Source organism: Dermacentor variabilis, chromosome 7, assembly GCF_050947875.1.
Source record: "Dermacentor variabilis isolate Ectoservices chromosome 7, ASM5094787v1, whole genome shotgun sequence".
Taxonomy (NCBI): domain Eukaryota; kingdom Metazoa; phylum Arthropoda; class Arachnida; order Ixodida; family Ixodidae; genus Dermacentor; species Dermacentor variabilis.
This window is the reverse complement of record NC_134574.1, coordinates 173,982,346-174,004,655: the sequence shown is the minus strand read 5'-3', so window position 1 is coordinate 174,004,655 and position 22,310 is coordinate 173,982,346. Positions and strand designations below refer to the sequence as shown.

Below are 22,310 nucleotides of genomic sequence, written 5' to 3'. Positions count from 1 at the left end.
GCGTCGGCCATCTTGGCGGCTCCTCAGGAGAAGTCGGCCATCTTCATGGCCTCCCGGACTACGTCGGCCATCTTGGTGGCTCCCCGGAAGAAGTCAGCCATCTTGGCTCATCGACGGAACGCCAAGTTAAGCTGCCTCGATTCTTTGCATTTTTTCGGAGTGGAATGCGCGGTTCGCTCGATGCAGGGCTTCTAAAGAGCGTTCGATTTCTTCTGCCTTGTCCAGGCACAGGTTTTTGCCATGAGCTAATAACTTTTCGCGAACACTGGCGTTCGCTACCCCATGTATTATTTGGTCTCGGACGCGTTCATTGTAGGTTGTGCCGAAGTTGCACTGTACCGCCTTCTCCTTCAGTGCGGTCACGAATTCCAGGAATCCTTCTCCCTCGAACTGCCTTCGACTGGTGAAATCGTGCCTCTCCGCCAGAACATTTGTTGACGCGGCGAACAGCCGGTCAAGCTGCTGCAAGAGTTTCTGGAACTCTAACGCTGGCGGGACCGTATCGCTTGACGTTGACGCTGCACCGGTCAACTGCCTTGCCGCTTCGCTTGACGCTGACACTGCGCCGGTTAACTGCCTTGCTGCTTCGCTTGACAGTGACGCTGCGCCGGTAAACTGCCCTGTTGTTTCCTGCTCCTCGTCTGCAAAGTACTTTCGTTGTCCCTCACGCCCGAGAGCGCTGACGAGCGCGGACGCTCGTCGCGCGTCCGTCCAGTCGCCACCGCCGGCCGCTTCAAAGTGAGCCTGAAAAATTTTTTTCCATCTGAACCATGGAATAGACGGTGTCCCGGGCACTTAAAGAAAAACAGGAAGGTTCGCCGTAAAGGAAGCCATGCCAGGTAGCGTGCAGGAGACAGTGCAGAAGACAAGCCGGAGCTCGCAGCAGGAATGGGGCAAGGAAGAACAAAGGGGTCGAGAAGGCCTAGGCTTGGAAGCCTCGCGACGCCAAGTATGTCGGCGGCGTTTGCATGCCGTGCATACACAGGAAGGGACGCTTCACTTACGAAGCTCGTTGATTTCCCGGTGCTTCGGTCGGAACCGCAGCGGGAGTCCCACCCTCGTCGCCATAAGATGTTGTGTCGGCAGCAGCAGGAAAGTGGAGGCCCGGCGATCGACGAGTACGCGATGAGCGCTCGACGCAGAAAGGGAGACGCGGAGCCAACTGCTCCTGATGAAAACCGGACACAGGACTGAGCCGGCTAGCGGCCGTTTATTACACGAAGACTCCACACGCCAGAAGGCACCTCCTGATTGGTCCAAGCTCGTCACATGATCGAAGGGGGGTGCGCCATCTAGCTAGACTACTATGAAACATAAATGTATGATAACACGGAGATCTCGCAGGGGGAGACACTATACCACAGAATACATCTACTGAGGGCAGGTAGTGACGGCGGATCCGGATCATGAGATGGAAATAATCAGAAGAATAAGAATGGGCTGGGGTGCGTTTGGCAGGCATTCTCAAATCATGAACAGCAGGTTGCCATTATCCCTCAAGGGAAAAGTGTATAATAGTTGTGTCTTACCAGTACTCACCTACGGGGCAGAAACCTGGAGGCTTACAAAAGGGTTCTACTTAAATTGAGGATGACGCAATGAGCTATGGGAAGAAGAATGATGGGTGTAACGTTAAGGGATAAGAAAAGAGCAGATTGGGTGAGGGAACAAATGCGAGTTAATGACATTTTAGTTGAAATCAAGAAAAAGAAATGGGGGGGGGGGGCATGGGCAGGGCATGTAATGAGGAGGGAAGATAACTGATGGTCATTAAGGGTTACGGACTGGATTCTAAGGGAACGGAAGTGTAGCAGGGGGCGGCAGAAAGTTAGGTGGGCGGATGAGATTAAGAAGTTTACAGGGACGACATGGCCACAATTAGTACATGACCGGGGTTGTTGGAGAAGTATGGGAGAGGCCTTTGCCCTGCAGTGGGCGTAACCAGGCTGATGATGATGATGATGATGATGAGATAAATGTGTAAGCGCTCCCTCTCTTGCCTTGTCGGGAAAAGAAATAGCTTTTTTGAATGAAACGTTATGATGCTGATGATTTGCAGATGTTTTTGCGACTGGCGTACGCATGCCTATGCTGAAAAATGGTACAAAATGGCTGGAGAATTTCAAATAAACTTCCAGTTGGCAGTCAGCACTTGTCTGTGGTATTTGTTTCCTCGTGTCCTTGTTTTATTCGTGCTGTTTAACTTCAGTTCTAAATATGCACTAACTAGCCCTCATCAAGATCCTCCCGTCGACTCAATATTTTTCCCGTCATATGCCTGATATGCTGCAAAAAGTCTGCCCCAAGTCAAGTGATATTTCATTTTCCATTTCATTTATTTACCCTGAGGGTCTAGAATCAAGCATTACATAGGGGGGGGGGGGATAACAAGAAACTTTAAAGGGGGTTATAAGCATGAAGATCAAAACACAAATCAAGAACAGAACTGTTTTCAACATTAAGGAGATGCAGTGCATCTAGTAGTAGCATGACATAATCTTTATGTTATTACGATAATATCTGTAGATACCTGAGAGACGAGCCACCGCGAGAACGATGACGAAGTGGGTCGGTGCCCTTGGCGCGAGTGAATGTCGGGTATCTACCGATGATGCTATGTCTGAATCAGATAAAGTGTCCCATGTTCTAAAAGGCATCGCCGACGACGCTTTCAATTTGCTTGTTTTCGGCAACGTCTCGACAATCGATGCCATCATTAAAGAAGGCCGTCGCCTTGAGCAAGCCAAGAGCCGCCGTATCATGCACCACATCACACGGCTACCCAACACCGCTGCTACGTCGACATGTGAGGGTCGACCGCGTCAGGCCACCACCTGTGACGACGTCACCCGTATTGTTCGCCGCGAGCTCGAAGCCGCCTGTTCGCCAAATTTCTCCACGACGCCTCCGGACGCCTCACGATTGCCATGATTCAGGCCGTAGTCAGGCAGGAATTTGAGAACATGGGTCTGAATTCCGTGTGTTCAACATCTGCACCCAGCGTTGCGCAGTTCTCTACCGGCCCTCCTCGTCCCCGGCAGTCCTTTTCTACCACATCTCGCCGCAACCCGTCCGAAGGGCGTACCCCTGATGACAGACCAATCTGCTTCCACTGCTGTCGCATCAGCCACGTCGCTCGTCACTGCCGCAACCGATGGCCACCGCCTCCTCGGACATACGCCGCAACTTATTCCTGCGCCTTTGGACCTTCTGTTCCATATGCCAGCCGCCATGAACCCACTGCCGCTGATGCCCCTGCTCCGAACCTCCGCTACAGCCGCTCACCCTCACCTCGATGCCGTCAGTCTCGTTCGCCCCAACCCCGCCGCTTCTCTTCGCCACCTATCGCCTCCCGGGCCCAGCCGGAAAACTAGGCACTGCAGCTTCTGGAGGTGAAGCTGTGTTGTCGACACTGCCCTCAAATCCTCTGCTCACGTTAAACACGAACCAAAACCTTCTTGACGTTGACGTTGATGGCTATCCTGTCACGAGCCTCATCGATACAGGGGCACATCTTTCTATTATGAGTGCTGCCTTCCGACGATGACTGAACAAGCTCCTCACACCAATGTTGGCACGTGTCATCCACGTTGCGGATGGCGGTACTGTGCCTATCATCGGCATGTGTATGGCACGTGTTAGCATCGCCGGTCACCACACTCCTGTCCTCTTCACCGTGATTGCTCATTGCCCCCACGACCTCATTCTCGGCCTCGATTTTCTCTCCGCGCATTCTGCTCTTATTGACTGCTCTGCCAGTACCCTTCGCCTTGAGTTGCCGATTCTCGCAGAACCTTCTGACGCACCCCAGTGCGGCCTACGCCCCACCGGCTTTATTCGCCTGCCGCCAAAATCAATAGCCTATATTGAATTCTTGTCTTCCCCACCAGTCCCTGATGGCGCGTACCTCGTCACTCCTCTGCCCGACATTCCACTACAGTATGACATTACCGTGCCTCACAGTATACTTACTGTTCCTGCCAACCGCACTCACATACCTATCTTTAACTTTGGATTGGGAAAGCAAATTCTACCGTAAGGTATTTGCCTTGCCAACGTTGATTGTTTTGGTGACCATCACGTGGCAGCGTTATCAATCGATGCTTCTTGCGAGCTTAGCAGGCCCATCGTGCCAGCCTTGGCCGCCGATCCCAAGATACAGAAAATGGTTGCGACGGACCTGTCTTCTGCGCAGGCTGAAGACCTTTACCAAGTATTATTGTCCTACAAAGATATTTTCAACTTCGGCGATTGCCCTTTAGGCCAGACACTCGCGGTCAAGCATCGGATTCTTACTGGCGATGCTACTCCTATTCACTGACGACCGTATCGAGTTTCTGCGTCGGAACGCCGAGTAATTCAAAGCGAAGTCAACAAAATGCTAGACAAAAACATAATTGAGCCTTCTTCGAGTCCCTGGGCATCACCTGTAGTGTTGGTTAAGAAGAAGGATGGCACGTGGCGCTACTGTGTAGACTACCGCCATTAAACAACATTACTAAGAAGGACGTCTACCCGCTCCCACGTATAGATGACGCCCTTGACTGCCTCCACGGTTCCAGCTATTTCTCTTCTATCTATCTTCGTTCTGGATACTGGCAGATTGCTGTTGATGATATGGACAGAGAAAAAACCGATGGCCTATACCAATTTAAAGTGATGCCGTTTGGATTATGCAACGCCCCTGCCACCTTTGAGCGTATGATGGACTCCTTGCTCCGTGGTTTCAAATGGTCCACTTGTCTCTGCTACCTCGACGACCGTCATCGTCTTCTCGCCCACGTTCGACACTCACCTTGAGCGTCTAACAGCTGTACTTGATGTATTTCGAAAGGCAAAGCTGCAACTTAACTCGTCGAAATGTCGTTTCGGCCACCGCCAAATTGCTGTTCTGGGCCACCTCGTTGATGCTTTCGTAGTACAGCCTGATCCCGACAAAACTCGCGCTGTCCGAGACTTTCTGGTTCCGAAGACAGCCGCAGACGTTCGAAGTTTTGTCGGGCTATGCTTCGTACTTTTGTCGTTTTGTTCAAGATTTTGCGGCAATTGCCAGACCCCTCACTAATCTTTTGAAGAAAGGCGTACAATTCTTATGGGGTACTGCAGAACCCGCCGCCTTCTCTCGTCTCGTCACTCCTCTCTCCTCACCACCCATTCTCGCCCACTTCGACCCTGATGCCCCTACAGAATTGCATACAGATGCCAGCGGTCATGGCTTAGGTGCCATCTTAGCCCAGCGTCAGCGTGGCCAGGATCGCATTATTGCTTATGCAAGCCGCCTCCTCACACCATCGGAGTGCAACTATTCCACTATGGAACGAGAATGCCTTGCTGTAGTCTGGGCGGTTGCGAAGTTCCATCCTTACCTCTACGGTCGCCATTTTTCCGTAGTCACTGACCATCATGCTCTTTGCTGGCTCTCATCCCTAAAAGATCCTACAGGCGGGCTTGGTTGATGGGCTTTGAGACTACAAGAGTTTTCGTATTCTGTGGTCTACAAGTCTGGCCGCCTGCACGAAGACGCTGACAGCCTGTCGCGTTACCCTGTTGACAACCCTGACTCCTCCAATATCACCAGTGCTGCTTGTGTATTCTCTGTGTCGCAGCTGCTCCATTTCGCCGACGAGCAACGTCGTGACGCCAACATCAGAGGACTCATCGACCGTTTTGAACACTCTCCGGCCAACGCCACTCTACGCCTCTTCGTCCTCCGCGACGGTACTCTGTCGTAACCTTCATCCGGACGGCTCTGAGTTCCTACTTGTCATACCTAAACTCCTCCGCTCAACCGTTCTAGAAGAGCTCCATGACGCACCAACGGCAGGACACCACGGCGTATCTCGAACCTATGACCGTGTACGTCGCCGTTTTTTCTGGCCGGGCCTTGCCCATTCCGTACGACGTTACGTCGCCGCTTGTGAACTTTGCCAACGACACAAGAAGCCTTCCCACGCCCCCGCTGGTTACCTGCAGCCGCTCGACATCCCTGCCGATTCCTTCCATCGAGTCGGCTTAGACGTTCTTGGCCCATTTCCGGAATCTACATCAGGAAACAAGTGGGTTGCAGTCGCGGCTGACTAAGCGACCCGCTACGCCGTAACCCGCGCTCTTCCGACCAGTTGCGCAACTTACGTTGCGGAATTCCTTCTACATGATATCATTTTTATGCATGGTGCTCCGTGTCAATTGCTAACAGACCGTGGCCGTACGTTTTTGACGAAAGTCATTGACGACATCATGCAGGCCTGCTCCATTCAGCATAAATTTACTACCTCCTACCACCCTCAAACGAACGGCCTCACTAAGCGTTTGAACCGCACCCTTACAGACATGCTATCCAAATACGTTTCAGACAACCACCGTGACTGGGACCTGGCTCTACCCTACATTACCTTTGCATACAACTATTCCCGTCTCGAAACTGCCGGCTTTTCCCCGTTTTACCTCTTGTATGGCCGCGAACCGACGCTACTACTAGACATCGTGCTTCCGTCCACCACAGCTTCAACTAGCGCTTATGCCTGTGATGCAATCACCCGTGCTGACCATGCTCGTCAACTTGCGCGCGTTCGTCTACAAATCTCTCAAGACAAACAGAAGCGACGCTACGAACTCCGTCACTGTGATGTCCATTTTTCGCCCGGCACCCTCGTGTTGCTTTGGTCACCATCGCGTAAAGTTGGCCTTTGTGAGATACTGCTTTCCTGTTATCATCATCATCATCATCATCATCATCAGCCTGGTTACGCCCACTGCAGGGCAAAGGCCTCTCCCATACTTCTCCAACAACCCCGGTCATGTACTAATTGTGACCATGCCGTCCCTGCAAACTTCTTAATCTCATCCGCCCACCTAACTTTCTGCCGCCCCCTGCTACGCTTCCCTTCCCTTGGGATCCAGTCCGTAACCCTTAATGACCATCGGTTATCTTCCCTCCTCATTACATGTCCTGCCCATGCCCATTTCTTTTTCTTGATTTCAACTAAGATGTCATTAACTCGCGTTTGTTCCCTCACCCAATCTGCTCTTTTCTTATCCCTTAACGTTACACCTATCATTCTTCTTTCCATAGCTCGTTGTGTCGTCCTCAATTTGAGTAGAACCCTTTTCGTAAGCCTCCAGGTTTCTGCCCCGTAGGTGAGTACTGGTAAGACACAGCTATTATATACTTTTCTCTTGAGGGATAACGGCAACCTGCTGTTCATGATTTGGGAATGCCTGCCAAACGCACTCCAGCCCATTCTTATTCTTCTGATTATTTCCGTCTCATGATCCGGATCCGCCTTCACTACCTGCCCTAAGTAGATGTATTCCCTTACGACTTCCAGTGCCTCGCTGCCTATTGTAAATTGCTGTTCTCTCCCGAGACTGTTAAGCATTACTTTAGTTTTCTGCATATTAATTTTTAGACCCACTCTTCTGCTTTGCCTCTCCAGGTCAGTGAGCATGCATTGCAATTGGTCCCCTGAGTTACTAAGCAAGGCAATATCATCAGCGAATCGCAAGTTACTAAGGTATTCTCCATTAACTTTTATCCCCAATTCTTCCCAATCCAGGTCTCTGAATACCTCCTGTAAACACGCTGTGAATAGCATTGGAGATATCGTATCTCCCTGCCTGACGCCTTTCTTTATTGGGATTTTGTTGCTTGCTTTATGGAGGACTACGGTGGCTGTGGAGCCGCTATAGATATCTTCCAGTATTTTTACATATGGCTCATCTACACCCTGATTCCGTAATGCCTCCATGACTGCTGAGGTCTCGACTGAATCAAACGCTTTCTCGTAATCAATGAAAGCTATATACAACGGTTGCTTATATTCTGCACATTTCTCTATCACTTGATTGATAGTGTGAATATGGTCTATTGTTGAGTAGCCTTTACGAAATCCTGCCTGGTCCTTTGGTTGACAGAAGTCTAAGGTGTTCCTGATTCTATTCGCAATTACCTTAGTAAATACTTTGTAGGCAACGGACAGTAAGCTGATCGGTCTATAATTTTTCAAGTCTTTGGCGTCCCCTTTCTTATGGATTAGGATTATGTTAGCGTTCTTCCAAGATTCCGGTACACTCGAGGTCATGAGGCATTGCGTATACAGGGTGGCCAGTTTCTCTAGAACAATCTGTCCACCATCCTTCAACAAATCTGCTGTTACCTGATCCTCCCCAGCTGCCTTCCCCCTTTGCATATCTCCTAAGGCTTTCTTTACTTCTTCCGGCGTTACCTTCGCGATTTCGAATTCCTCTAGACTATTTTCTCTTCCATTATCGTCGTGGGTGCCACTGGTACTGTATAAATCTCTATAGAACTCCTCAGCCACTTGAACTATCTCATCCATATTAGTAATGATATTGCTGGCTTTGTCTCTTAACGCATACATCTGATTCTTGCCAATTCCTAGTTTCTTCTTCACTGTTTTTAGGCTTCCTCCGCTCCTGAGAGCATGTTCAATTCTATCCATATTATACTTCCTTATGTCAGCTGTCTTACGCTTGTTGATTAACTTCGAAAGTTCTGCCAGTTCTATTCTAGCTGTAGGGTTAGATGCTTTCATACATTGGCGTTTCTTAATCAGATCTTTCGTCTCCTGCGATAGCTTGCTGGTATCCTGTCTAACGCAGTTACCACCGACTTCTATTGCACACTCCTTAATGATGCCCACAAGATTGTCGTTCATTGCTTCAACACTAAGGTCCTCTTCCTGAGTTAAAGCTGAATACCTGTTCTGTAGCTTGATCTGGAATTCCTCTATTTTCCCTCTTACCGCTAACTCATTGATCGGCTTCTTATGTACCAGTTTCTTCCGTTCCCTCCTCAGGTCTAGGCTAATTCGAGTTCTTACCATCCTGTGGTCACTGCAGCGCACCTTGCCGAGCACGTCCACATCTTGTATGATGCCAGGGTTAGCGCAGAGTATGAAGTCCATTTCATTTCTAGTCTCGCCGTTCGGGCTCCTCCACGTCCACTTTCGGCTATCCCGCTTGCGGAAGAAGGTATTCATTATCCTTATATTATTCTGTTCCGCAAACTCTACTAATAACTCTCCCCTGCTATTCCTAGTGCCTATGCCATATTCCCCCACTGCCTTGTCTCCAGCCTGCTTCTTGCCTACCTTGGCATTAAAGTCGCCCATTAGTATGGTGTATTTAGTTTTCACTCTCCCCACCGCCGATTCCACGTCTTCATAGAAGCTTTCGACTTCCTGGTCATCATGACTGGATGTAGGGGCGTAGACATTTTGTACCTCTTATTAAGTTTCACAACAAGACCTGCCACCCTCTCGTTAATGCTATAGAATTCCTGTATGTTACCAGCTATATTCTTATTAATCAGGAATCCGACTCCTAGTTCTCTTCTATCCGCTAAGCCCCGGTAGCACAGGACGTGCCCGCTATTTAGCACTGTATATGCTTCTTTCGGCCTCCTAACTTCACTGAGCCCTATTATATCCCATTTACTGCCCTCTAATTCCTCCAATAGCACTGCTAGACTCTCCTCACTAGATAACGTTCTAGCGTTAAACGTTGCCAGGTTCATATTCCAATGGCGGCCTGTCCAGAGCCAGTGATTCTTAGCACCCTCTGCTGCGTCGCAGGTCTGACCGCCGCCGTGGTCAGTTGCTTCGCAGCTGCTGGGGACTGAGGGCCGGGGTTTGATTGTTGTGTTCATAGGAGGTTGTGGCCAAGTACTGCACCAGGGTGGCCAATCCTGCTCTGGTGAGGGAGTGCGTTACCGGTTCTGGTCACCGGGATCAGGCCACACTCCAGGCCTGTTTGTGCAATTTTATCAACACGCGGATTTTTTTTTTTTTTTATTCCGGTGGAAAATTGCCGGCACCGGGATTCGAACCACGGACCTCTTGCACGCGAGGCGGGTGTTCTACCTCTACGCCACCGCTGCACCGCACTTTCGTTATACCGCCCCATATCGCGTGCTCCGCCAAGTGACCGATGTCACCTATGAAATTGTTCTAGCCACGCCCACTACGTCCTCTGGTGTGGCAACCAGTGACATTGTCCACGTCACCCAACTCAAGCCCTACAACTCTCCACGTGCCTTGGATATTTAAAAGTACCGTGACGGCGCTTTTGCTGCCGGGGGGTAGTATTACAATATTATCGGTTGATACCCGAGAGACGAGCCGCCGCGAGAACGACGATGAAGTGGGTCTGTGCCCTTGGCGTGAGTGAATGTCGGCCTGGCGCTCTGGCTTCAGTCCAGTGTAAATAGCCTGTAAATAGCCTCTTTCGACTGTGTCTTTCTACATGTAACAGTTTAATGCAACAACACAAAATCGGGCTACAACACTATTAGAATAATGCAGCAAATACATGACAGTGATCAAAGGTAGTAAGGTGCTCAAGCAGGGTAACATGGTTGTTTAGAAAAGATCAGCTGGTATGGCAGGTTTGCTCATTAAGGTAGGTTAGTAAAGCTGATTGGAAAGAAGATATAATTCCGTGATGTTGACAATGAATTGAGGAAGGGCGGTCCACTAATTTATTGATAAGACTAAAGGTGAGTGCTAATATTTTTTAGTCTGTACAAAAGGGGGGTATACTTTAAGTTCGTGGCCAATACAGCCGGAGATGTGGGCTGCTGGATGAATGAATTTGTGTGAAAAGGCACTGTCATGGTAATAAACACTAAAAAAAGGATAATCGCAAATATTTCTGTGTATATGAGAGGTAAAATGTGAAGTCTTCTTTTTATGGATGACACACTGTGATAACGAGAACTTGAGGACGAGGTGAATCTAGCGGCTTTAGTTTGAATTGATTCCAGCATGTCAGTAAGGTAAGTTTGATGTGGATGCCATATGGTAGAAGCGTACTCTAATGATGGTTTAATTAGCAAACAAAATGCCTAAAGTTTTGTGTCGGAATTAACAATGCATAAGCGACGTTTTAGAACGCCAAGATTTCTTAAAGCTTTGCTAGTGATTAATTCTACATGATCATTCCATTTTAGATTGTAATTAAACCGGACTCCTAAGTATTTAATCCACGAAACTGTTTCAACTGCAGAATGGTTAATTAGGTACTCATAAGGCAATAACTTGAGACTGGGACCAAATTTAACGTGTTTAGTTTTCTCAATGTTAATTTTCATCTGCCATTTGCTGCACCATTTTGAAAGAGTCGTTAAGTCAGATTGCAGGGTTAAAGTGTCATTCTGGTTTGCTATTTCTTTATATACTACGCAGTCATCTGCAATCATTGCAATCATCATTGCTATCACTGTAATTATTTCAATCATCATTGTTATCTGGCACAACTAGGGCAAACAATGGCAAGTAAGTCTCAAATGCTGGGGCAAATCGGTCTCTACATTGGGCTTTACAATTTGCATTCAGTAGCAGAATGCTGTGGTGCTACCGCTGCGCCAATTGCACCAAACTTTGTTAAGAGGTGAACCATGCTACATCCTGCTACATTTCATCAAAATATGAGAAATCTCTGCCCACTCTGGGGCTGAAAGGGTTGCTAGAGCTTTCAAAAATATAACTAAGTCCTCAAGCGACATATTGTCACACCACTGAAAGTGGCATGACGTGGACCAGCAGCTGCATTAGCTCTGCGGTGGACCGAGTCAAGCCTCTCTAATTAAGCCAGGACCGTACTGCGTTTTCTTCCGTGAGCTTTTGTCTATATTCATTGCCTTTCACCACGGCATGTGCAGGTTGCTTAGGCAATGAGACAGCCTTGCTTTTCAGGTGGCAGCAAGTGATCAAGCTAGCACCAAGCCAGACTCTGTGCTCCCCTCCTGCATGACCAATGGCGGAAATTTCAGACACTTTTTGGTCTATTTTTCACACATAACATGCATATTGGTGCAGGCATAGTGGCCATGAACAATTTTTCTGTTCAGTTTGTTGCCTATCCCCCACTTTTCTTGCTGTGACAATGTCATGGCGTAAGAATGGCGCATGGCCTACTAATACTACTAATATTTTGGTCGATTCGGCAGCAAACTACTACTTTTGCACCTGCATACTGATGAAGTGACGCTGTTTAGGCCTTGTTGCATCATACGGTTGTGGCAAAAATTCGCTGCCAGCTGATGCGGTGGCAGGTAGGAGGTTGTCACAACAAGACGGCCTCCAATTTGTTCGGGCCAGTAAATCACTTCGGTGATTGAGCATGAGATCATGGGCTAGACTGGTGGCTGGAAGCCAAGTTTGGGTTTGCGGGCGACATGCTGGCAACTACCGTGAAATGTTTTCACAAGGTTCATCTTAGTGCTTACCGGACTCAATGGGGAAAGCTTGCATGTAGACAGAAAGCTCCGAACTGAATTCATACATCACAGCTTAATGACAGTGTTACACAGTCAAAGGTCACACATGGACATCAGCACTTCGCAACAGCATGCAGCGCACAAGGAGCATGACGAGCGTAAGCAAACCAACCTGGCAGTGTCGACCATCGCAGTATTTCAAGATGGTATGTCAATGAAGCACAGCACAGGGCAAGATAAGTAAATTTTTCGTACCGCTGGCATACCTTTTTTTCACAGAGTGCTCTGTGTTAAAGGATACCTTTATACTTAAAATGGAATTCTTGCGCAAGGAAAACCAAGCGGAAAGAAGAAGGGACAGAAAGACAGTGCTCTTTCTGTTCCTTCTTCTTTCCACTTCATTTTCCTTGTGCAAGAACCACATTTCAAACCTGAACCAACTAGCCCAACATTGCGTTCTGCTGGATACATTTATAGCTGCGAGATCATGCTGAACATTCCTAAAATGCTTCCAAATTCTGCATGTAGCACGTCCAAATGCTTTCATGCTTTTAAGCACATCTTAGGACACCACCACTTAGTCGCAGTCCACAGTAAGAACTGCGATGAAGGGGGAACACGGTGGAGTCCTTTCTAGTGTTGAAATTGAGTTTATGAACAAATGATCACTTACTGCTTTCACACGGCTTGCCCACTATAAGAGCCTTATGTAATGTAGTTTGTAATCGCTTTCATAAACCTGTTCCAAAAGCCCACTTTACTGCTCCAAAATGCATTTTTGGCTGCCACAAAAGCTGTTCCAAATTGGCATGGGCCAGTAGTATCACTGAGTATGAATCGCTGTTCACTGGCAATGTTCCTTCTGACAGTACGGTTCCACTTCTCAACCACTCCATAGTAGCACTTCCTTAAACAACCAATTGCATCAGGTCACTTTCCCTCCTCAACAATGTCAAGCAAGCAACAATGACAAAATGTAAAAACCAAATTTACCATAGACAGAAAAAACAGCGAGCTCCACTTCGGTTTCAATCCATCACCTCATTTGAGAGCAAATCTTAATTTTAGATATTGTTACGTGAAGCTGGAGCCGAATACTAGTTACAATTTATTTACAGGTAAGCTCACGGAGCCAAAATGGCGACGCTATATCAGACCGGCACACACGTCGTCTTCGTCCTCCTCAGTGCAGCCACACTGTGGCGGCTGTTCCGTAGCATCATCCCTGGCTGTAGAAGCACCGTCCCGGTGCTTAATCTACACATCCGCGGTGAAAGGTGTGTGGTATGGTTTTAGTCTTGCCACGTGAACGATGTCGCTTACAGCTGATGATGACGCTGAGAGATCGGCAGGGATGATTTCATACGTGACATCGCTCACTTGTTGTACCACACGGTAAGGGCCAGTGTAGCGCGACAGCAGCTTTTCGGAAAGGCCCACACGGCGAACGGGTGACCAGAGAAGCACCAGAGAACCCGGAGAAAAGTGCACGTCACGATGGTGGCAATCATAGAGGCATCTCTGATGCTCCTGTGAGGCCTCGAGACGGGAGCAGGCAAGCTGGTGCGCGTGGTCGGCGTGTGCGATCACGTCACGGGCGTATTCAGTGGTTGAACGTGTGGCCGAGGGCAGCAAAGTGTCCAAGGGCAACGCGGGTTCTCGGCCATATATAAGATAGAATGGTGAATAGCTGGCGGTGTCGTGACGCGATGAATTATACGTGACCGTCACATATGGTAAGTGAAGATCCCAGTCGTGGTGGTTGGTCGCAACGTACTTGGAAAGCATGTCGGTGATGGTCCGGTTGAGGCGCTCCGTGAGGCCGTTGGTCTGTGGGTGGTAGGACGTGCTGAACTTGTGCTTTGTCGAGCAGGAGCGGAGGATGTCCTCGACGACTGCCAACAGAAAGCTGCGGCTACGGTCAGTGAGTAATTGGCGCGGAGCACCGTGCACTAAAACGATGTCATAGAGCAGAAAGCAACGTCAGTAGCGCAACTTGTCGGGAGGGTTCTGGTGATTGCGTACCGCATGGCATAATCGGTAGGGGCGGTGACCCATTTAGTTCTGGAGGCCGAGAGAGGAAATGGTCCAGGAAGGTTTAGACCAACACGGAAAAAGGGTTCGGGTGGGATGTCGGTCGGCTGGAGACCTCCAGCTGGAGGTGTGGAAGGCTTCTTCCGGCACTGACAGGGCTCACAAGCGGCAACGTAGCGCCGCACACAGCGGGCGAGACCCGGCCAAAAGAATCGATGGCGTACACGGTCGTATGTGCACGAGACGCCCAAGTGTCCAGCCAAGGGAGCATCGTGAAGTTGCTGGAGGACAGTCGAACGCAGGTGCGATGAAATGACAAGCAGAAGGTCAAGGCCGTGTGGATCAAAATTGCGGCGGTATAATGCCCCCTCCTTAAGGAAAAACATCCGGAGAGAGGCGTCGCCAGGAGTTGACTCCAGACGGTCGATGAGGGCACGTAATGAAGGATCGCGCCGTTGCTCGTTGCTGATTTGAAGCAACTGGGACACAGAAAAAACGCAAGCGATGGTGTCCGCATCAGCCGGTTTGTCAACGGGGTAGCAGGACAAACAATCGGCATCCTGGTGTAAGCGTCCCGCCTTATATACCACGGAGAAGGTATATTCTTGCAGGTGTAACGCCTAGCGAGCGAGTCGTCCCGTGGGGTCCTTGAGTGAGGACAGCCAGCAGAGAGCGTGGTGATCAGTGATGACACAGAAGGGGCGTCCGTACAAGTATGGACGAAATTTCGCAACAGCCTACACAAGAGCGAGGCACTCGCGCTCTGTGATTGAATAATTGCGCTCGGCGGGTGATAGAAGTCGGCTGGCATAGGCTATAATGCAATCATGTCCATGCTGGCACTGTGCTAACACTGCTCCTATGCCGTGACCACAGGCATCAGTTCGAACTTCCGTTGAGGTATACGGGTCAAAGTGGGCCAAAATTGGAGGCGTGGTAAGGAGAGTAGTCAGCTGCGAGAAAGATGCGGCATGGTCAGGACCCCAAGAAAAAGGGGCGTCTTTATTCAAGAGGTTGGTAAGGGGACGTGCGATGGTCGCAAAATCCTTCACAAAGCATCGGAAATAAGAGCACAGCCCTACGAAACTACGAACGTCCTTGGTAGACTTCGGAACAGGAAAATTCGTAAAGGCGCGAATTTTGTTCGGATCGAGTCGCACGCCCCTGGCGTCTACGAGGTGTCCAAGGACGGCAATTTGGCGGCGAGCGAAAGGACATTTTGACGAGTTCAACTGGAGACCGGCGCGGCGGAGCACGTCAAGAATCACTGAAAGACGGTCTAGATGCATGTCGAATGTGGGCGAATAAACGATGACGGTCGTCCAGATAGCACAAACAGGTGGACCACTTGAACCCCTGAAGCAAAGAGTCCATCATTCGTTCGAAGGTGGCGGGCGCGTTACAGAGACCGAAAGGCATCACCTTGAGCTGATAAAGGCCGTGGGGGGTAACAAATGCAGTCTTCTTTCGGTCCATGTCATCGACGGATATCTGCCAGCAGCTGGACCGTAAGTCGATAGAAGAAAAATAGGTGGCACCGTACAGGTAGTACAGCGTCATCAATACGTGGCAAAGGGTACACGTCCTTTTTTGGGATTTTGTTCAGGTGGCTATAATCTACAAAAAAGCGCCACGTTCCATCCTTCTTCTTGACAAGTACAACGGGAGATGCCCAGGGACTACAGGAAGGCTCGATAACGTCCTTTGCAAGCATCTTTGTGACTTCCTGTTGGATAACAGCTCGTTCCAATGCAGAAACACGGTATGGACGTCTGTGAATAGGGTTCGCATGGCCAGTATTTATGCGTTGGGTCACGAAGGATGTTTGACCTAAGGGTCGATTGCCAAGTTAAATATTGTTGTGATAGCCTTCAAGAACGCGGCAAAGAGCTTCAACTTGAGCAGGTGTAAGGTCAGAGGAGACCATCTTCTTAATGGCGACGTCAGTACCGTGCGATGACGTCATGGTATGGGCTGAGCTTTAACGATCTTCCACTGTGAATGGCTCGACCTCATCATCCTGCAAAGTGCGAATTATAGCCAAGGAGATGCCCTGAGGCAGAACTTGCGCAGTTAGCAAGAAATTGACAAGTGGAAGGCAAGCGTGGTAGCCAGTAATTTTCAGAACAGTGTGCGACACGGTAACACCCTGTGTAAGCATAACGGCCGGAATTGGTGCGGCCACATAATTGCCATCAGGTACAGCTGGTGAGGACAACAAGTCGACGTGTACTACAGAGTGAGGTGGTAGGCGAATAAAATCTATGCAGCTCAGATGGCTTGGAGGCGGGTCCACAGGGTCGGCAAGAAGAGGCAAGTCAAGGCGAAGTGAGCCGGCCGAACAGTCAATGAGGGCAGAATGATGGGCAAGAAAATCCAGACCGAGTATGAGTTCGTGAGGGCAATGCTCGATGACGGTGAAGAGAACGATGGTGTGTCTCTCAGCAATGGTGAGTCGGGCAGAACACATGCCAACAATAGCGACAGTCGCTCCGCCGGTGACTTGTATAACTCGGTTCGGAGCAGGCGTCAGAACTTTCTTGAGCCGACGGCGAAGAGCAGCACTCATAATGGACCCATACGCCCCGGTGTCAATCAACGCGCACACAGGAACATTGTCGACGAGAACGTCCAAAAGATTCTTGTTCGTGGGTAAGGTGAAGCGAGGATTTCGTGCCAGTGTCGTCAATGCAGCTTCACCTCCAGAAGCTGCGCTGTCTAGTTTTCTGGTCGGGGGTGCAGCGAGTAGGTTGGAGAAGGAGCATGGCGTGACAGGGGCGAGCGAGATTGGCGGCAGGAGGGAGAAGGCGAGCGGGAGTAGCGGGGTCGTGTCAGAGGTGTCGCAGGGTCAGATGATGGAGCGGGCATAGAAGGGGCGAAGGAAAAGGACGCGCTAGAGGGGCGAGGGTGGTAATCCGGAGAATAGCGCATCGGAGAAGTCCAGCGGCTGTGGCAGTGGCGAGCGACATGTCCAATGCGTCGGCAATTAAAACAGATCGGCCTGTCGTCCACTGTTCGCCATTCGGAGGGGTTGCGCTGTCCGTAAGAGGAGTAAGAAGAGCGCGGGGGGACGTGCGGTGAGAAAGAGCTTCCGAGCATATGGAACGAATGGATTGCAGGCCAACGTTGGACAACTCTTGACGGACGACGGCCTGGATCAAGGAGATTGTCACCGGAGAATGATCAGGTGACTGGAATGAAGGGGCCGCCGGTTGTGCCGCTTCGACCTCACGACGAATGATGCGGTTCAAGTTGTTACATCGCGATGGCTGGTAGAAGAGGTCGTCACAGGATGACTTAGCAGCTGTGTTGGGAAGTCGCGTGATGTGCTGGGATACCCGGCGGCTTTAAGCATGCTCAAGACGGCGGCACTCCTTGAGGATCGCATCGATGCTGGTGATGTTCGTAAACAGCGGTAAATTGAAGGCGTTGTCAGCAATGCCTTTGAGGACGTGATTAACCTTATCGTCCTCAGACATGGTCGGGTCAGCCTTGGCACAAAGGGCCAAGACGTTGAGAATGTACGACACGTAGGACTCGGTCGACGTCTGTACACATGTGGCAAGGACTTTTTTGGCACTGACTTGTCGACCAAACGGATTGCCAAAAAGGTCGCGTAGCTTGTCTTTGAAGAGATCCCAGCTGGAGGTCTCCTCTTCGTGAGTCTAGAACCACGCCAATGGAGCTCTGTCGAGGTAGAAAAGTACGTTGGCAAGCATAATAGTCGGATCCCACCTGTGACTGGTGCTGACACGTTCGTATAATCGAAGCCAGTCGTCAACATCAGGACTGCCGACTCTGTTGAAAACACCAGGATTCAGAGGTGGGGAAACTGCGACGTAGGTCGGGGCTGCAGGCGGAGACGGTTGCGTAGATGAAGTGCCGCCAGCAGGTGCCGAAGTTGCATTGTCGCCGTTGCGACCACAGCGAAGCTCCATGACGGGTACGGGGAACGTCCACCTCCACCAAATTAATGTTACGTGAAGCTGAAGCCAAATACTATTTACAATTTATTTACAGGTAAGCTCACGGAGCCGAAATGGCGACGCTATATCAAACCGGCACACACGTCGTCTTCGTCCTCCTCAGTGCAGCCACACTGTGGCGGCTGTTCCATGGGAATATGTAAGTACAAGACTTGAAAGGTCTAACATAAAAATTGAGCTGTCACCACGATGTCACAAAGGAGACCCTCCTAGCATTCATCTAGGAGAGATCTGCGCGTACTTGCGTAGCCTTCTGACTAAAAGGGGAGTGCTAGTATGTACTCTAGTAAGCACTCTCTGTATGTACTCTTTCTTCCCTATCTACTTGTGCTAAACAAAAATTTTTGTTAGCATGGAAACTTGTACCTATCATGTTTTTGTATCTCCAGCCCAGTATGTTGCATTTTGGCGTGTGGCTTTTTGCCTGAAGATGTCATGCATTGTGGTGTTCGCGGTGAAAATTCAGAAGAACAAAAGCCGTCTTTTAGTATTTTAAGGCTGCTTGCCCTCAAAATCGGGAGTTTTTATATGAGAGCGTCAAACAACGGCGCATCATCAGACCGTCTGTTCCATAGCTTGGGCAAATTTCGGGAAGCCTACACCATACATCTAAAGCATGATGCTGTCGCCTACTTCCTACTAGTCCCAAGAAGAGTACCCAAGACGAGTGTGCTCAAGACGGAGCTCCAAAAGCTCAAGGCCAAAGGCATAATTAGGCTAGTTTCAGAGGCAGCAGTTGAAATGGGAGGCAAGGCACCAAGACAAAAAGAAGAATGAATTCACTTTTCACACATAAAAGTTTTATTAACGAGATATATGTCATTAGCGATGAGAGAAGTGCAAACTCAGTATACTGTAGTAATGGGTGACATCAATGCAAAAGTGGCGAAAAAGCAGACTTGTGAACAAGCAGTAGGCAACTACGGCGTCAATTCTAAAAACACTAGAGGAGAGATGCTGGTAGAATTTGCAGAAAGGAATAAGCTGTGAATAATGAACACCTTCTTCAGGAATCGTAGCAACAGAAAGTGGACCTGGAAGAGCCCTAATGGTGAAAGAAGAAATGAAATTGATTTCATACTTTCTGCCGATGTCAGCATAGTGGAGGATGTATAAGTGTTAGGCAGGGTAAAGGTTCAGTGATCATACGTTAGTGAGGGCTAGGATTCACTTCAATTTGAAAATAGAAAGAGTGAAATTGGTCAAGAAGAAACAGGCCAACCTAGATGCAGTAAGGGTACAAGCAGACAAATTAGTAAGAAGGTGCCTATAAAGAAAGGGGTCAGACAAGGAGGCACAATCTCTCCAATGCTGTTCACTGCGTGCCTGGAAGAAGTATTCAAGCTCTTAAACTGGGAAGGCTTAGGAGTAAGGATCGACAAGGAACATCTCAGCAGCCTTCGGTTTGCAGGTGACATTGTTCTGTTCAGCAACACAGGAGTTGTCACAACAAGTGATTGAGGACCTTAACAGAGAGAGTCTAAGAGTGGGGTTGGGAAGATTAATATGCAGAAGACAAAGATAATCACGAATAGCCGGGCAAGGGAACAAGAGTTCAGAATCGCCAGTCAGCCTCTAGAGTCTGTGAAGGAGTATGTTTACCTAGGTCAATTAATCGCAGGGAACCCCGATCATGAGAAGGAAATTCATACAAGAATACAAATGGGTTGGTTCGCATACGACAGACATTGTCAGTTCCTTACTGGAAGCTTACGATTATCACTGAAAAGGAAGGTGTACAATCAGTGCATTTTACCGGTGCTGACATATAGGGCACAAACTTGAGAGCTTGAGTGAAGTTAAGGACTGCTGAAAGAGTGATGGAACAAAGAATGCTAGGCATAACGTTAAGAGACAGAAAGAGAGTGGTTTAGATCAGAGAGCAAACAGGGATAGCCGTTATTCTAATTGACATTAAGAGAAAAAAAAATGGAGCTGTGCAGGTCATGAAATGCGCAGGTTGGATAACCGGTGGGCCATTAGGGTTACAGAATGGGCACCAAGAGAAGGGAAGCGCAGTCGTCGACGGCCAAAGACTAGATGGGGCTATGAAATTAGGAAATTCGCAGGCACTAGTTGGAATTGGTTAGTGCAGGACAGAGCTAATTGGAGATCGCAGGGAGAGGCCTTCGTCCTGCAGTGGACGTAAAATAGGCTGATTATTGTTGTTATTATTATTATTATTATTATTATTATTATTATTATTATTATTATTATTATTATTTAATAAAAAAGATATAAATTGCCAGAGTCAAGATTGTGGGTTAAAATCTAAAAAAAGCTTGTAAAGACCTGCTTCTTCTATTAAGAAAGAAATGTAACAAAAATTATGAGACATCCAAAATATATTGCCGTCTAATAGGAACTATCTCCAAAAAAAGAATCGGGTATTTTCATGTAACTGACAAAATTGATCAAATTATTTGTCAGGTTGAATGAAACAATATTCGAATCAAGCTCACAAGGTATCAGTACAGTCAACTTCCATTCATTTTATTCTGACAGGACCGACAGAGTTGATAAAATTATTTGGCAGGTCAAAAAAACAAGATGCATAAAAGATGCTAAAACACACCACCAATTCATTTGGCGGTATTTGTCTGGGTTTAACATGCTCCCTGAATCAAGTGTGCACTCACTTTCTATATGTATAAATTAGAAAACTGGCGTAGGAATTACAGTGCCACTAAAGGGGTCACTCTTGTCATCACCACAGGCATCAGGCGCATGGCTGTCTAGCCAAATTCGAATTATCTGGTGAAGGCCACTTTTAGGACCGAAATAACTAAAGTTTGGACCCATAGTAATGCATGGGCGCTGCTGGGACTTACAGTTGGGATTGAATTAACTGGACTACTGTACAAGTCCTTGTATGTTCAGGGCAAATTGCTGGCAATGGGAGATACTCTTTCAAGAGCAGCAGCTTCCATTGCAGAAGCAAGCCAGGTAGATATATACATAATCGATGTCACCAGCTCTATCCGAGAAGGTGTACTATTCAGTTTAGAAGTTCGTTGACACCAGATGAGCGATGGCAAGTGTTTCATGCTCATGAAGTACTGCAAACAAGGCTGGCCTTGCAAAGTTTCTGTGAGCATCATGAAGTACTGGAAATACTGCAGTGAGTTGAAGGTTGTCAGCAGTCTGCTTCTCAAAGGTGAGCACCTTGTGGTCCCCGGGCTCAACAGTGGGACGTGTTTAGTTCTATCCACGAGGGCCACCAAGGCGTAAACCATTGCAAGGCATGCTGCCCGTGATTATGTTTGGTGCCCGCACGTATGCAAGCACATTAATGCCATGGTTGAGTCATAGACTGAGCGGTCCGACCCTTTGGTTCCAACACCTTCAATGGAGCGGCGATGGCAAAAAGTGGCAGCAGATTTGTTTTAGATGAAAGGTCGAGATATTAACCCTTCGAGGGTTGATTTTTTTCACCATATGCGACAGTCCAGAGTCTATTTTTTTTTTTGCAGATTCCAATTTTTCTTCGGGACCCGTTTCGAAAAAAATGTACCGTAATTTTTCTAAGCTGACCGTAAAGTGAGAAAAAAATATTTTGAGTTGGTATATATGCTGTCTTCATTCATGAATAACAACAATACAAAAGGAAATAAACTTTGTGGGGTTCTCACACCCATGCTCTTGGGACAAAGGAACGACAACACAGCAGTGCAAACAATCACAAGGGCATTTATTGCACCTTTCATAGATCAATGCCTGCTAGCCGAGTTGCTATCCACAAAACATGCCGGTGGGCGTGCGACAAATATAGAAGTCCGACTCACCGGGACCGGATAACGAGCGAATATGTTCGCCCCATGCTGGATCCCAACGCCTGGTCGTTTGCGCGTACGGTCACGCGAACGGTGGCGCGTTCGAAGGAGGCCACGCGAGACGGTCTCGCAGAAGCATGGATCGGTGCGCGTGCGGGACGTCTGCGCTGTTCGCCGATCCACCGGGAAAGAGAGATAGCTTTCTCCTTTTTGCTCCCAAGTAACCCTGCCGAGCAGCGCAACACTTGCGCCAATTCTCGTACTGCGCCTCAACCA

At 48.7% G+C, this 22,310-nt stretch overlaps 1 protein-coding gene across 1 annotated transcript in view; it reads left to right on the top strand.

Annotated features, from left to right (window-relative positions):
- Positions 1-22,310, top strand: part of GEFmeso (Guanine nucleotide exchange factor in mesoderm) — a 204,301-nt gene that overhangs the window by 61,437 nt on the left and 120,554 nt on the right. The window lies entirely within an intron of this gene.